We start from the raw sequence: 6,839 nt of genomic DNA, 5'->3' as shown, positions 1-6,839 counted from the left end.
TTGGAGGATAAAGTGCCAGGCAGGGAGGGAGAGGGGAAGCCAACTGGAGGAGCCAACAGGAGCCAGATCAAGGATGGTTTTATAGACTCTGTTGAGGGGACTGGACCATACTTTGCTTTAAGGCAAGGGAAGGGTATCAAGGTATCTAGCAGAGAGCGAAATGATCAGTCGTGTGCTTTAAAAAGATGGCTCTCGTTACCTAGAATGAATCTGAGGAGTACCAGAGGGGAGGGGGTGGATCTACCAGAGAGTGGGGGTGTTGAAGTCCTTGGGCTAAGAGGTGATGAGGACCAGAGTTGAGCAGAGGAACAGGAGGAGGAGGAGGATAGGGAAGAGCAGGAGAGGGAAGAGGGGGAAGGAAGGAGGGTAAGGAGGAAGAGGAGGAGGATTGAGGCAAGTTCATGAGTCGTGGAACAGGGAGGACTCCCAAGTTTCAGGCTAAGACGGACGACACAGGAGAGGGAAGAATTGGAAGTTGGGAAGATGACCGTGAAGGTGTCTGTGTACATCCTTGAGGGGTGACCGGAAGACTCTGGAAACAGGGATCTGAAGCTCAGGAGAGGTGTCTGCAGCTTAGTCCCCAGCAACATCCATAAAGGAGATTGGGGAAACGCAGGATATAACTGTTAGGGAAAACCGGGGAGGGGAGTCAAGGATGATAGGGTGGTCAGTGGTGCCAGCTGGTGCAGACAGGAGGGCACATGAGATAACCACCTGCTGATAAGCGCCCGCTGGGTGTGACCAGCGAGTGCAAGGTGCTGAAGTGCTGGTGGTAAGGGAGAGAGCCAAGCGAAGAAAACAGGCCACTCTGTCAAGATTGGAGGGGACAGGGAGAAGTAAGAAGGCACCAGTGTGAGAAGGAGCCAGTGGAGCGAGTGCCTGCCGGTCAGTGGGGTCCATTTGAGCAGGAGAAGGAAGCAGGGGGAGCAATAGTGATTGATAACTAGGTATTCTGGAACAGTCGTGGGGAGAAGGGCACCTGAAATGGGGGGCTCCTCACTTGAACAAGGGGTGCAGCTCCTGAGACCCAGGGGAGGGTGGCCACACTGAGAGGTAAGCCTGGGAGCAGAGGGGCCCCTGCCTGAGGCTCTGACCTTTGCGGGGAGGAATCTGGACTGATGTGGGAACTTGGGAAGAGTGAAGAAGGCACTCCATGATTACATGAGCAGTGGGCAGAGCATCCCACCAGCAATGCCCAGAACACGCGTGTGTTGATTTTCCCTGCAGCCTAGGAGCAAGATTATTTGCCCTGGTAGAAAAACAACAGCCTGAGCATCCATGCTATTCCTTTCTTTCCGTTTTCTTTTCTCCAAAAAGCAAGTTATCTTGTGCAACATTAAGCTGCCTTCTTCATGTCATCGATTCAGCCAGTGCCAGGGCTTTGGTGGAAGGTCGGAAATTGCCCTGAAATAATGTTACTGTTCGAGTTTCCCAAAGGCCTCCCCAGGCCTTCTGCAGGTCTGCCTCCTCAGGCCCCTGTCAGCCATGCCTATTGGGATACTGGCTAGACCTCCCGGAGGGGTCTCTCTCCTCATAGCTTGGCTGGACCTGCCTGGATGAGAATAATCGTGTATGTTTCCGGTGTGGGAGCTGTGTCTCTGTAGCAGAGACAGTATTTCAGGTTGAAGAGTCCTGGGCTTGTCTCAAGCTCCCCAAATAGCAGAGGCCTGAGAAATGAGGTCTATCCGGGGAGAGTGAGAGTTGGCCAAGTGAGAGGCTCCAGGCAGGTGCCCCCTTCAGAGCTGATCTCCCTTTCTTTCTCGCACTGTGACTTTCTCTCTTTGAAGATGCTGATGCACAGGCTCCCTGGTCAACCCTTAACCCAGCCTCCTAGGTCAGCCCTGGGTCAGGGAGAAGGCAACAGAGCAACAGGGAGAGAGTAGGGAAGCACCAAGTAAGCACATCCGAGAAAGAACATTGAGCAACAGTACCCTCCCACCCCAGCGGAAGTTGACCTTCTCTCTGCACTTGAATCTGTTCCCCTCCTGCTGGTCACAGACACTGCTGGTGCCTCACCCCTACTCCACTCCTACATCTGCCCAGCCTGTTTCTTCACTCCTCCATTTGTGGATCCGCTGCACTTTCGCTGGTCCCTCAAAGCTCAGCTGTGTCCTGTGCCCACATGCCTTTGAGTCTCCCCTAAAGCCCATTGCCTGTGCCCACCTCATGCAGCCCAGGCCGAGGCCTGACTCTTCCTTTGGCAGCTACTGCCAGCTCAGTCCTGCCCATGGCCTCATGCTGGTACTTATCCCCATGGGCTGACTTCTCAGTGCCTCCCACTCGCCTGCCATTGGCTTCTGGGCCCAGAAGCAGTGGGAATGACTGACCCACTGCTGAGGCCCTCTTACTGTAGGTCCTCCAATCATCTGCCTGGGTCACAGTGATGACTGCTGTGCCCCTGTGATGTCACCCCCACTGCCTCTGAGTTCCTTGAGGGCAGGGAAGGGGTTGTAGCCACAGGTCCCTTCCCAACACCTGACTAAGAGCCTAACACAGGGAACATTTGTGGGCGGACACATGGAGAGATGGACAGATGGATGGATGTGTGGATCAACGCATGTTCGAGGCTGCCGGGTGGCCCCTGCCCCAACTTTAGCCTAGTGAGGCTCCATGACAGTCCAGTCCTCACTAATTCCTGGTATTTCAAAAGATGAGACTAGCTGGCTCCAGATTTTCTGACCAGATGGAGTTTAGGAGTGACAATTGGGTTGGGAAGATCAACAAGAGTATTTGTCCTAAAGCTGCATTTCCACAGCAAGCACCTTTTTTTGTGGTAGCCCTGAGAGATGTACCACCACATTCTCCTTCGAGGGAGGACGTGCTGCTCAAATGCAGAGCGTGGTCAGCAGACAGCCTCTGAGACAGCTCCTGCAGGGTCTGTCTTGCTCTGAGAGTTGCCATACCCAAAGTTCTGCCCTAACTGGAGCAACACAGATCCGGTGACTGAGTGAGAGGGGTGGGGTATCTAGGTTCAGTCATTCGGCTTGATGCAAAGCACCTAACAGGCAATAGTGACTCCCAAGCTCCCTGCTAGAGGGCTGAAGCCTTAGCAGGCCTCCAACAGAGTTTAATTTCCTCCTCTGCCAACCTGTTTTCAGTTCCTTCTTCTCACAGGTGTCAATCCCTAGTAAACAGCTTGATTCTGAAACCCCAACTCAGAGTCTGTTCCCAAGAACCCAAGTGGCTTCATTAATTTTTTAAATCTACAGACAAAGACAGCAATATTTATTTATTTAATGTTTCTTTATTTATTTTGTGAGAGCGAGTGCACGCAAGTGAGCAGGGGAGGGGCAGAGAGGGAGAAAAAGGGAGGGAGAGAATCCCAAGCAGGCTCTGCACAGCACTGTCAGCACAGAGCCCGACATGGGGCCCAATCTCACAAACTGTGAGGTCATTACCTGAGCCGAAATCAAGAGCTGGACGCTTAACCGACTGAGCCACCCAGGCTCAGAATTGAAAGATTCTTATATTCAAGCTTTCCATAGCTTTGAGACAAATTATCCCTATCAAAGATTACCATGCAATGGCTAGGGGGTATTGGTGGGGATGATGGAGGAACTAAATCTCCTCCAGTCCCGCCCTTTCCACTGACACTGACCTCTGGTGTTCGGTGGTTTGGAAGGCATGAGAGTGCAGATGGATTTAGCAAGGGGTGGGGGGGTGGACAGGGAGCTGGTTGCCTCCGCTGGATCTAGTGGGACAAAGGGAGCTGCAGGCTTCTTCCTGAATATCAGGCACATCCCTAATCAGACAGCCAGAAATACCAAGGTCACCTGGCTCTCTCAGGAGGGGTTTCCAGAACCTTGGGGAACCTAGGATTGAGTGTAGCCTTGCTATATGAAAGAAATAAAGATCAGAGTCTGGAGCTGCTGAGGTGCTTGGAAATTGAAATTCAGGATACCAGAGGGGGGGAGGTTCTTCAGGGCAGTAGCTCCTGAAATTGCGCATGGACCCCCTTGGGTCTTTGACCGAATACTAATCAGGAAAAGAGTTATCCTTCGGGGTCTGTGTAAGCCAAATGGAGATTCTGAATGTTACACAATCCGAAGTGTTTATATTCTGATTGGACACAATAAAGTGGCCCCCAGGCACTGAGTGGAAGAGCTCAGAAGGGCTGTACGTAGGAGTAGATCTGTTCTAGCCTTAGAATAAGGGCTACATGAAAGCCCAACTCCTTTAAGCTGATCTACCAACAAATTAACTCCTACAAAACCAAAACTCAATGTTCTTTAAAGGAAGAAAACAAAGTCCAGACTCTCAATACTGTCATATCCACATGGTTCAGCAAGCAATAAAAATTATAAGATAGGAGAAGGAGAAACAGGAAAATGTGACCTACAACCAGGAACAGCAGCAGCAACAACAACATAATGGCTCCCTAAAAAACCACACTCTGAGTGGACACAGACATTGGAATTAATAGCTAAGGACTTGAAAAGAGCTATTATAAGTATATGGAAGATTTAAAGGAAAAGATTGATGTAAGAAATTTCAGTAGAGAAACGAAAACTATAAAAAGACAGCTAAATGGAAACTGTAGAACTAAAAATTGTCATATCTGGCATGAAATTTTACTAGATGGGTTTAACAGTAAATTAGACATTACAAAAAGAAAAAAAAAAATCAGTATACTTGAAAACAAGTCAATATAAATGATCCAAACTGAAATACAGAGTGAAAAAGGGACTGAAAAATTAAATATAGCTTCAGTGTCTATAAGACAATATTAAGCAGTCTAATACATATATATGTGGAGTCTTAGAGGAAAAGAACGTGTGAGTGACACAGAAAAAATTCTGAAGTAATAATGGCCAACATTTTCTAAATTTGATGAAAACTATTATTAACCCACAGACCCCAGACAAAACTCAGTAAAACATAAGCAGAATAAACATTAAAAAAAAAAACACCAAACAACTCAACATATCTATGATAGTCAAAGTGCTGAAAACAAAATAAAAGTAGCCAGAAGAAAACGTGCATGTTTACCTAAAAGGGGGCAATATAAGAATATTCACCAACTTCCCATGAGAAGCAATGGAGAGCAAAAGACAATGATGTACTTAAAATGATACATTTGAAATGCTAAAGAAGAAAAGCTGCCAACATAGACTTCTTTTTCCAGGGAAAATATCCTACAAAATGAAGATAAAATAAAGACATTTCCAGATAAACAAAAGCTAAAGAATTCACCACCAGCAGACCTACACTACCAGAAATGTTCATGTTTTCAGGCCAAGGGGAAATGGTACCAGTTGGAAATATGGATCTACATGAAGGAATAAAGAACTCCATAAATGCTAACTACGTTTTGTTTTCTTAAGTTCATTGGCACGAAAAACAGTTGACTATTTGAAGCAAAAATGTTTCTGCAGTTTGCAATACTTGGAAAAGCTGAAAAAAAAGAATATTTGACAACAAAGGCATGAAAAATGGGAAGAGATAAATGTAACTACTGCTGTAAGGTTCTTATGTGTTAAGTGTTGTAACAATTCAAAGTTGACTGATGAGTAGAAATACTAGCAAGCTGAGCTGAGTAATGTACACAAAAAATAATAACTATACTACAACTAAATTGGGTTTAATCCTAGAAAAGTGAGGCTGTTTTATCATTTAAAGTGGAACAATGCACCAGGTATGCCAATTAGAGAAAAAGTAATCATAATGCTTTTCCTCATCTAGAATTGTGCTTTTTCATCCCAACAAGCTAACTGTGAAACTGTTTTTATTCCAAGCCGTTTAGAGATGCACAAGTTTGGCAAAAGACGGCAGACACATTGCACACATGCCACGCTTGTTTTCTGCACCCACGACAGATCACACAAGGCATTCTCTTCTGCTGAGTGTCTCGAGTCTCAAAATTTTTTCAACACAGGTATCAGTTATTAACCAATTGGCAACAATAGCTAAGATAAAACCTGTTTGTGATCCCCGGTTTGGAACCAGGGGAATGGGAATGTGGAATGGAGTTTTATCACAGCCACTGGATCACTTAAGAATAGGTTGGAAGACTGAACTTATGATTATAAATAATACCAATAATGCTGATGGTGACAGTAAATCAATGCTCACAAAAAATTAGCTGCCATCTGGCTTTCTTGGCTATTTGCAGTTGAAGGCATCCCTGATGTGGACTTGATGTCTAAACTGAAATGAGAAAGTTGGAGAGAGTAGACACAATTTTGCAGGTAGAGGGATATCGTGATCAAGGCAAGAGAGACTAGAGAGATTTGGTAGAACACCAAGTGGTTTGGACATGAGGAATAGGAAGAATGTGAGAGCCAAGAAGTTGTCCAGATCATGATGAGCTATTGAAACCGTGTCATGAAGTATGGGCTTGGTCCTGGGGACAGTGTGCAAAAGGGGAGTCCCTTAGGGTTTTAAGTATATAGGGGTAAACATGAACAGATTTGTGATTTAGGAAGATCATTCAGCTGCTGGAAGAGCATGCTTTGAAGGGGAACCAGACAAGGCATGGAAATCAGTTGCAAAGAGGAGGTCTGCAGGGGTGAAGGACGAACACTGCACATAGGAACCTTCGTCTTAGGGGCGAACGGGGGACTGTGCATCAGAATTAGAAACTCAACTCAAATGGAATAACTAGAAAGTTCTTGCCAAGGGAAAAATGGTAAAATGATGGGGATGGTTTTGTGTACGTGTCTTTTTGAGAAAACGCTAACATGTCTGCCCTTGTGCCAAGGAGGAGGGTCTCTGGATATGATCATGCTAAATCCCATCCGGGACCCCAGTATTGACAATTCTTCAAGAAACAGTCCATTTGCTCTGGGATGGTCACAGATAGGTAGAATTTGATGGTCTGTGAAGCCAACCAAGTATGG

The sequence above is a fragment of the Lynx canadensis genome, chromosome D1 (assembly GCF_007474595.2).
Source record: "Lynx canadensis isolate LIC74 chromosome D1, mLynCan4.pri.v2, whole genome shotgun sequence".
Classification (NCBI taxonomy): Eukaryota; Metazoa; Chordata; class Mammalia; order Carnivora; family Felidae; genus Lynx; species Lynx canadensis.
The sequence above is the reverse complement of the archived record's forward strand: the minus strand, read 5'-3'. Positions refer to the sequence as shown.